At 36.7% G+C, this 10249-nt stretch overlaps 1 non-coding gene across 1 annotated transcript; it reads left to right on the top strand.

The window, feature by feature from the left end:
- The first annotated feature begins 9585 nt into the window (after window positions 1-9585).
- On the top strand, window positions 9586-9693 carry LOC123570756 (U6 spliceosomal RNA). The gene has a single exon (XR_006695001.2). It is a non-coding gene; the product is annotated as a U6 spliceosomal RNA (small nuclear RNA).
- The last annotated feature ends 556 nt before the right edge of the window (window positions 9694-10249 follow it).

The following is a 10249-nucleotide window of genomic DNA, read 5'->3' as shown; positions in this document are numbered from 1 at the left end:
TTTCTCTTCAGTCAGCAGTTTGGAAACACTGTTTTTGTGGAATCTGCATAGGGATATTTGGGAACGCTTTGAGGCCTAAGGTAAAAAGGAAAATATCTTCAGATGAAAACTAGAAAGAAGTTTTCTGAGAAACTGCTTTGTGATGTGTGCATTCTTCTCACAGGGTTAAACATTTCTTTTGATACAGCAGTTTAGAAACACTGTTTTTGTCCATCTGTGAATGGACATTTGGAAGCTCATTGAGACCAAAGGCAAAAAAGTGAATATCCCAGGAGAAAAAGTAGAAGAACGCTCTGTGAGATACTACTTTGTGATATGTGCATTCATCTCATACAATCATACCTTTCATCTTATTCAGCAGTTTAGATGCACTGTTTTTGTCCCTTCTGTGAATGGACATTTGAGAGCACACTGAGGCCATGGCAAAAAAACAAATATCCCAGGATAAAAATTAGAAGGAAAGTATCTGAGAAGCTGCTTTGTGATGTATGCATTCATCTCACAGATTTAAACCTTTCTTTTCATTCAGCAGTTTGGAAACACTGTTTTTGTAGGAAATGTGAAGAGATATTTGGGATCCCATTGAGGCATATGATGAAAAATAAAGTATCTTCAGATAAATACTAAAAAGAAGCGTTCTGACAAACTCTTTGTGATGCATGCATTCATCACTCATAGTTAAACCTTTCTTTTGATTCAGCAGCTTGGAAACACAGTTTTTGTCCGTTATGCGAATGGACATCTGGAAGCTCTTTGAGGGCAATGGCCAAAAAGTGAATATCCCAAGATAAAAAGTAGAAGGACACTTCCTGAGAAACCACTTTATGATGTGTGCATTCATCTAAGAGAGATAAACATTTCTTCTCATTTAGTAGTTTGGAAACACTTGTTTTTCCATTCTGCAAAAGGACATTTGGGAGCTCCTTGAGGCCAAAGGTGAAAAAATGAATATCCCAGCATAAAAACTAGAAGGAAGCTATCTGCGAAACAACTTTGTGATGTCTACATTCATCTAACAGAGGTAAACCTTTCTTTCCACTCAGCAGTTTGGAAACACTGTTTTTGTAGAATCTAAAAAGGGATATTTGGGAGGGCATTGAGACCTATAGTGAAAAATAAAATAACTTCAGATTAAAACTAGATAGAAGCTTTTTTAGAATCTGCTTTGTGATATGTGAATTCATCTCACAGAATTAAAACTTTCTTTTGAGTCAGCAGTTTGGAAACACTGTTTCTGTCAGTTCTGTGAATGGACACTTGGGAGATCATTGAGGCCAATGGTGATAAAGCAAATATCCCATTATAAAAACAGAAGAAAGCTATCTGAGAAATTGCTTTGTGATGTGTACAATCAGGTGGAAGAATTAAATTTTTCTTTTCATTCAGCATTTTGAAACACTGTTTTTGTAGAATCTATGAATTGGCAATTGGGAGAGCATTGAGGCCTACAGAGAAAAAGAAAATATCTTCAGTTAAAAACTAGAAAGAAGCTTTATGAGAAACACCTTTGAGATGTGTGCGTTTATCAAACAGTGTTAAACCTTCCTTTTGATTCAGCAGTTTAGAAACCGTGTTTTTGTCCATTCTGTGAATGGAAATCTGGGAGCTCATTGAGGCCAAAGACAAAAAATCGAATGCCCCGAATTAAAATCCAAGAGGAAGCTATCTGAGAAACAGCTTTGTGATGTGTGCCTTCACCTGACAAAGTTAAATTTTTCTTTTCATTCAGCAGCTTGAAAAACTGTTTTTGTAGAATTCTGTGATAGGAGTTTTGGAAGCATGTTGAGGCCTATGGTGAAAAAGATAATATCTTCAGATAAAATATAGAAACAAGCTTTCTGAGAAAATGTTTTGTGATATGTGCATTCATCTCACAGAGTTATAACTGTCTTTTGATTCAGCAGTGTGGAAACTCTGTTTTTATCCATTCTGTGAATGGACATCTTGGAGTTCATTGAGGCCAATGGCAAAAAAGTGAATATCCAAGGATAAACACTGGAAAGAATCTATCTGAGAAACCATATTGTGAAGTGCGCATTCATCTCATAGAGCTAAACCTTTCTTTTCATTCAGTAGCTTGGAGGCAGTGTGTTTGTCTGTGAATGGATATTTGGGAGTTCATTGAAAACAAGGGTGAAAAAGCAAATATCTCAGGATAAAAACTAAATGAAAACTATCTGACAAGCTGCTTTGTGATGTGTCCATTCATCTCACAGAGTTAAAACTTACTTTCCTTCAGCAGTTTGGAAACACTGTTTTTGTAGGATCGGCAAAGGGATGTTTGGGAGTGCTTTGAGGCCTATGGTGAAAAATAAAATATCTTCAGATAAAAACTAGAAAGAAACTTTGCCAGAAATATCTTTGTGATGTCTGCATTCATCCTACAGGGTTAAGCTTTTCCTTTGATTTAGCAGTTTGGAAACTCTGTTTTTGTTCATTCTGTGAATGGACATTTGGGAGCTCATTGAGGCCAATGGTGAAAAAGCAAAAATCCCAGGATAAAAACTAGAAGGAAGCTATCTGAGAAAACACTTTGTGATGTGTGCATTCATCTTGCTGAGTTAAAACTTTCTCTTGGTTTAGCCATTTGGAAACACTGTTTTTCTTTTCCATTCTGTGAATGGATATTTGGGAGCTCATTGAAACTGCTTGGTGATGTGTGCATTCATCTCAAAGAATTAAACATTTCTTTTCATTCATCGGTTTGGAAACACTGTTTTTGAAGACTGTGAAGGGATATTTGGGAGTGAATTGAGGCCTATGGTGAAACAGAAAATATATTCAGATAAAAAATAGAAAGTAGCTTTCTGAGAAACAATTCTTTGATGGGTGCATTCATGTCAGAGAGTTAAACCTTTCTTTTGATTCAGCAGTTTGGAAACACTATTTTTGTCCTTTCTGGGAATGTACATTTGGGAGCACATTGAGGCCAGTGGCAAAAAAGCCAATATCCAATGATAAAAAGTTGAAAGTACCAATCTGAAAAATTGCTTTGTGATGTGTGCATTCACCTCACAGAGATAAAACTTTGTTTTCATTCAGCAGTTTGGAAATACTGTTAGTGTAGATTCTGCAAAGGGATATTTGGGAGTTCAATGGGGCCTGTGGTGAAGAAGAAAATAACTTAAGGTAAAAACTAGAAAGCAGCTTTCTGAGAAACTGCTGTGTGTTGTGTGCATTCATCTTTCATATTTAACCTTTCTTGTTATTCAGCAGCTTAGAAACACTGCTTTTGTCCATTCTGTGACTGGACATTTGGGAGATCATTGAGGCCAATGGTGGAAAAGAAAATATCCCAGGATAAAAACCAGAAGGAACCTATCTGAAAAACCACTTTATGATGCATGTTTTAACTTTGACTGGGTTAAACTTTTTTTTGATTCAACAGTTTGAAAACACTGTTTTTGTCCATTCTGAGAATTAATAAGGCCATGTTGAAAAAGCAAATATAGAAGGATAAAACTAGTAGGAAGCTATCTGAGACCACTTTGTGATGTGTGCATTCATTTTGCAGAGTTTAATCTTGCTTTTCATCCAGTATTTTGGAAACACTGTTTTTGTAGAAACTGAACGCACATTTGGAAGCTCACCGATGCTTATGGTGAAAAAGAAAATATTGTTTCAGCCATCTGGAAACAGTTTTTGTCCACTCTGCGAATAGATATTTGGGAGCTAGGCTAGGGCAAGAAATCTAACGTCCTAGGATAAAAATTAAGAGGGATCTATCTGAGAATTCGCTTTGTGATTTGTGCATTCAGCTCACAGAGTTAAACCTTACCTTTGAGTCAGCAGTTTGGAAACGCTATTTTTGTCCCTTCTGTGTATGAACATTTGGGAGCTCATTAAGGCCAATGGCAAAATAGTAAATATCCCAGGATAACAACTAGAAGCTACCTGAGAAACCAATTTGTGATGAGTGCATTCATTGCACAGAGATAAAACTTTCCTTTCATTCAGCAGTTTGGAAACTATGTTTTTGTCCATTATGCAAATGTACATTTTTGAACTCTTTGAGGCCAACAGTGAAAAGCAAATATCCCAGAATAAAAATTAGAAGGAATCGATCTGAGAAAGTGCTTTGTGGTATTTATGATCATCTTGCAAAGTTATGCCTTTCTTTTCATTCAGCAGTTTGGAAAAACTGTTTCTGTAGAATCTGCGAAGGAATATTTGGGAGCACCTTGAGACCTATGGTGAAAAAGAAAATATCTTCAGATACAAACTACAAAGAAGATTTCTGAGAAACTGCTTTTTTATCTGTGCATTCATCTCACAGAGTTAAACCTTTCTTTTGATTCAGCACTTTATAAACACTGTTTTTGTCCAATCTGTGACTGAGCTTTTTGAAGTCCATTTAGACCAATTGTGAAAAAGTGAATATCCCATTGAAACAACAAAAGCAACCTTTCCGAGAAACAGCTTATTGAAGTATGCATTCATCTGGAGGAATTAAATCTTGCTTTTCATTCAGTAGTTTGGAAACACTGTTTTTGCAGAATCTGCAAATTGACATTTGGGAGCACATTGAGTCCTATGGTGAAAAAGAAAATATCTTCAGATAAAAACTAGAACAAAACTTGCTGTAAAATGGCTTTGTGATGTGTGCATTCGTCTTTCAGATTTAAACCTTTCTTTTGATTCAGCAGTTTGGAAACACTGTTTTTGTCCATTCTGCAAATGGACATTTAGGACCTCATTGAGGACAATGGCTAAAAAGCGAATATCGCAGGATAAAAACAGGAAGGAAGCTATCTGAGAAACTGCTTTATGATGTGTGTATTCATCTCATCAAGTGAAACTTTTCCTTTCTTTCAGCAGTTTGGAAACAAAGTTTTTGTAGGATCAGTGAAGCAATATTAGGAAGCTGTGAATGGACATTTGGTAGCTCTTTGAGTCCAATGGCAAAAAGGCAAATATACAAGTACAAAAACTATAAGGAAGCTGTCTGAGAATCTGCTTTGTATGTGTGCATTCATCTCACAGAGTAAAATTTTCTTCTCATTCAGCAGTTTGGAAACACTGTTTTTGTCCATTCTGTGAATGGACATTTGGGATCTCATTGAGGAGAATGGCAAAAATTGAATGGAGCAAGACAAAAAATAAGAGGAAGCTATCTGAGAAACTGCTTTGTCATGTGTGAATTCAGCTTGAGGACTTAAATCTTTCTTTTCATTCAGCACTTTAGAAGCACTGTTTTTGAAGATTCTCTGAACTGATGTTGGGGAGCACATAGAGACCTATGGTAAAAAAGAAAATATCTTCAGATAAAAACTAGAAAAAAGTTTTCAGAGAAACTGTGTTGTATGTGTGCATTCAGCTAACTGAGTTTGACCTTTCTTTTCTTTCACCATTTTGGAACAACTGTGTTTATCCATTATGGCAATGGACATTTGGGAGCTTATTGAGGTCAATGGCTAAAAAGTGAATATCCCAGGACAAAAGCTAGAAGGAAGCTATCTGAGAAACTGCTTTGTATGTGTTCATTCTTCTCACATAGTTAAATTTTATTTCAATTTAGCAGTTTGGAAACACTGTTTGTGTCCATTCTGTGAATGGAGATTTGAGAGCTCATTGAGACCAATATTGAAAAATCGAATATTGCAGGATAAAAAGTAAGAGGAAGCAGTCTGCAAAACCTCTTTGTGATGTGTGCATTCATCTCACAGAGTTACAAATTTCATTTCATTAAACAGCACAGAAACACTTTTTCTGTGGAATCTGTGAAGGGATATATGGGAGTGGATTGAGGCCTATGGTGAAAAAGAAAACCTCTTCACGTAAAAACTAGAAAGAAGTTTTCTGAGAAACTACTTGGTGATGTGTGTATTCATCTCACAGAGTTAAACCTTTCTTTGATTCAGCATTTTGGAAACACTGTTTTTATCCATTCTGCGAATGGAGTGAGATCATTGAGGCCAATGGAGAAAATGTGAATATCCTAGGATAAAAACTAGAAGAAAGATATCTGAGAAACAGCTTTGTGATGTGTGCATTCATTTTGAGGAGTTAAATATTTCTTTTCATTCAGCAGGTTAGAAACACTGTTTTGAAGGATCTGCAAATGGACATCTGTGAACTCATAGAGGCCTATAGTGAAAAAGAAAATATCTTCAGATAAAAACTAGAAAGAAGCTTCCTGAGAAACTACTTTGTGATGTGTGCATTCATCACACAGGGATAAACCATTCATTTGATTCAGTAGTTTTGAACCACTGTTTTTGTCCAATCAGTGAATGGACATTTGGGAGCTCATTGAGGCCAATGGCAAAAAAGAAAATATCCAGAGATAAAAACTAGAGGTAAGATCTCTGAGAAACCACTTTGTGATTTGTGCATTCATCTCACAGAGTTAAACATTTCTTTTCTTTCAGCAGTTTGGAAACACTGTTTTTATAGAATCTGGGAAGGGATATTACAGAGTGCATTGAGGCCTATGGTGAAAAAGAAAATATCTTAATGTAAAAACTAGAAAGAAGCTTTCTGAGAAACTACTTTGATATGCATGCATATGTCTCACAGAGTTAAACATTTCTTTCAATCAGCAGTTTGGAAACACTGTTTTTGTCCGTTTGCAGAATGGACATTTGGGAGCTCATTGGGGCCAACAGCAAAAAATTGACTGTCCCAGGTTAAAGACCAGAAGGAAGCTTGTTGAGAAACTGCTTTGTAATGTGTACATTCAACTTGCAAAATTACATATTTATTTTCTTTCAACTGTAAGGAAACACTGTTTTTTTCCATTCTACTAATGGACATTTGGGAGGTCATTGAGGCCTAAGGCAAAAAAACCCCCTCAAATATCCCAAGATAATCACTGGAAGGAAGATATCTGAGAAACTGCTTTGTGATGTTTGCAGTCATCTCACAGAGTTAAACCTTTCTTTTCATTCAACTGTTTGGTAACATGGTTTTTGTAGAATCTGCCAAGGGGTATTTGGGAGTGCATTGAGGCCCATGGTGAAAAAGAAAATATCTTCAGATGACAACTAGAAAGAAGCTTTCTGAGAAACTGCTTTGTGATGTGTGTCTTCATCTTAAAGAGTTAAACATTCTTTTGATTCAGCCATTTGAAAACACTGCTTTTGTACATTCTGTGATTGGACATTTGGGAGCTCATTGCAGCCAGTGGTGAAAAATCAAAAGTACTGAGATAAAAACTAGAAGAAAGATATCTGAGAAACCAGTTTGTGATGTGTGCATTCATCTCGCAGAGGTAAACCTTTATTTTCATTCTGCAGTTTGTAAACTCTGTTTTTTAGAATCTGCAGAGGGATATTTGGGAGTGCATTGAGGTCTATGGTGAAAAAGAAAATATCTTCAGATAAAAACTAGAAAGAAGCTTTCTGAGAAACTGCTTTGTTATGTGTGCATTCATCTCACAGAGTTAAACAACTTTTATGATTCAGCAGTTTGGAAACACTGTTTTTGTCCATTCTGCAAGTGGACATTTTGGAGCTCATTGAGGCCAATGGTGAAAAATCGAATGTCCCAAGATAAAAACTAAGAGGACAGTATCTGAGAAACTGCTTTGTGATGCGTGTGTTCATCTCACAGAGTTAAACCTTTCTTTTGATTGAGCAGTTTGGAAACACTGTTTGTGTTGATTCTGCAAATGGACGTTTGGGAGCTTATTGTGGTCTATGGTGAGAAAGGAATATCCCATTGTAAAAACTAGAAGGAAGCTATTGAGAAACCACTTTCTGATGTGTACATTCATCTCGAATAGCTAAACCTTTCTTTTGATTCAGCAGCTTGGAAACAATGTTTTTGTCAATTCTGTGAATGGACATTTGGGAGCTCATTGAGGCCAAAGGCAAAAATGTGAATATTTGCAGATAAAAACTAAGTGAAAGCTATCTGAGAAACTGCTTTGTGATGTATGCATTTATCTTGTCGAGTTAAACATTTCTTCTCATTCAGCAGTTTCTAAACACTCTTTTTGTCCATTCCACGAGTGGATATTTTGGAGCTCGTTGAGGCCAATGGTGAAAAATCGAATGTCCCAGGATAAAAACTAAGAGGAAGCTAATTGGGAAACCACTTTGTGAGGGTTACATTCATCTCACAGAGTTAAAACTGACTTTTCATTCAGCAGTCTGGAAACAGTGTTTTTGTAGAAACTGTGAAGGGATATTTCAGAGTGCATTGTGGCCTATGGTGAAAAATAAAATACCTTCAGTAAAAAAGTAGAAAGAAGCTTTCTGTGAAACTGCTTTGTGATGTGTGTACTCATTTCCCAGAGATAAAACTTTCTTCTGTTTCAGCAGTTTGGAAATACTGTATTTGTCCATTCTGCTAATGGACATTTGGGAGCTCATTGAGGCAAAGGTGAAAAAGTGAATATCCCAGGATAAAAACTAGAAGGTGGCTCTCTGAGAAACCACTTTGTGATATGCCCATTAATCTCACAGTGATAATCCTTTCCTTTAAATCAGCAGTTTGGAAGCACTGTTTTTGTCCATTTGGTGAATGGACTTTTGGGAGCTCATTGAGGCCAAAAGCAAAACAGCAAACATTCCAGTATGAAAACTAGAAGGAAGCTATCTGAGAAACCAGTTTGTGATTTGTTCGTTCAGCTTGAGGAGTTAAATCCTTCTTTTCATTCAGCAGTTTGGAAACACTCTTTTTGTAGAATATGCAAATGGACATTGGGGAGCTCATTGAGGCCTATGGTGAAAAAGAAATTATCTTCAGATTAAACTAGAAAGAAACGCTCTGAGAGACTGCATTGTGATGTGTGCATTCATCTCACAGAGTTAAACCTTTCTTTTGATTCCACAGTTTGGAAACACTGTTTTTTTCCATTCTGCAAATGAACATTTGGGATCTCTTTGAGGTCAGTGGTGAAAAAACTAATGTCGGAATAAAAACTAAGAAGACTCTATCTGGGAAACCGCATTGTGATGTGTGGATTCATCTTGTACAGTTAAACCTTTCTTTTAATTCAGCAGTTTGGAAACACTCTTTTTTGCATTCTGTGAATGGACATTTGGGAGGTCATTGAGGCCAATGGTAAAAAAGTGAATATCCCAGGAAAAAAAATCTAGAAGGAAGCTATCTCAGAAACTGCTATGTGATGTGTGCATTCAGATCAAGGAGTTAAATCTTTCTTTTCGTTCGGCAGTTTGGAAGCATTATTTTTGTAGAATCTGAGAAAGGATATTAGGGAGCTCATTGAGGAATATGGTGAAAAAGATATATCTTCATGTATAAACTAGAAAGAACTGTCTGAGAAACTGCTTTGTGATGTGTGCATTGATCTCACAGAGTTAAACTTTTCTTTGATTCCGCAGTGTGAAACATTCTTTTTGTCCATTCTGCGGATTGACATTTTACATCTCTGTGGCCAATGGCAAATGGGTGAGTAACCCAGGATAAAAACTAGAAAAAAGGTATCTGAGAAACAACATTGTGATATGTTCATTCATCTAGCAGAGTTAAAACTTACCTTTCATTCAGCAGTTTGGAAAGATTGCTTTTGAAGAATCTGTGAAGGGATATTTTGGAGCATGTTGAGGCCTATGGTGAAAAAGAAAATATCTTCAGATAAAAACTAGAAATAAGCTTTTTAGAAACTGTTTTGTGGTGCTCGCTTCGGCAGCACATATACTAAAAATTGGAACGATACAGAGAAGTTTAGCATGGCACCTGCGCAAGGATGACACGCAAATTCGTGAAGCATTCCATATTTTTAAGACCAAATCTACGTCTGATTGGGGTGCCTGAAAGTGAGGGGGAAAATGGAAGCAAGTTGGAAAACACTCTTCAGGATTTCATCCAGGAGAACTTCCCCAACCTAGTAGGGCAGGCCAACATTCAAATCCAGGAAATACAGAGAACGCCACAAAGATACTCCTCGAGAAGAGCAACTCCAAGATACATAATTCCCAGATTCACCAAAGTTGAAATGAAGGAAAAAATCTTAAGGGCAGCCAGAGAGAAAGGTCGGGTTACCCACAAAGGGAAGCCCATCAGACTCACAGCAGATCTCTCGGCAGAAACTTTACAAGCCAGAAGACAGTGGGGGCCAATATTCAACATTCTTAAAGAAAAGAATTTTAAACCCAGAATTTCATATCCAGCCAAACTAAGTTTCATAAGTGAAGGAGAAATAAAATCCTTTACAGATAAGCAAATGCTTAGAGATTTTGTCACCACTAGGCCTGCCTTACAAGAGACCCTGAAGGAAGCACTAAACATGGAAAGGAACAACTGGTACTAGCCATTGCAAAAACATGCCAAAATGTAA

The sequence above is a fragment of the Macaca fascicularis genome, chromosome 20 (genome assembly GCF_037993035.2).
Source record: "Macaca fascicularis isolate 582-1 chromosome 20, T2T-MFA8v1.1".
NCBI lineage: Eukaryota > Metazoa > Chordata > Mammalia > Primates > Cercopithecidae > Macaca > Macaca fascicularis.
Note: the sequence above shows the minus strand (reverse complement) of the source record. Positions and strands in the feature narration are given on the sequence as shown.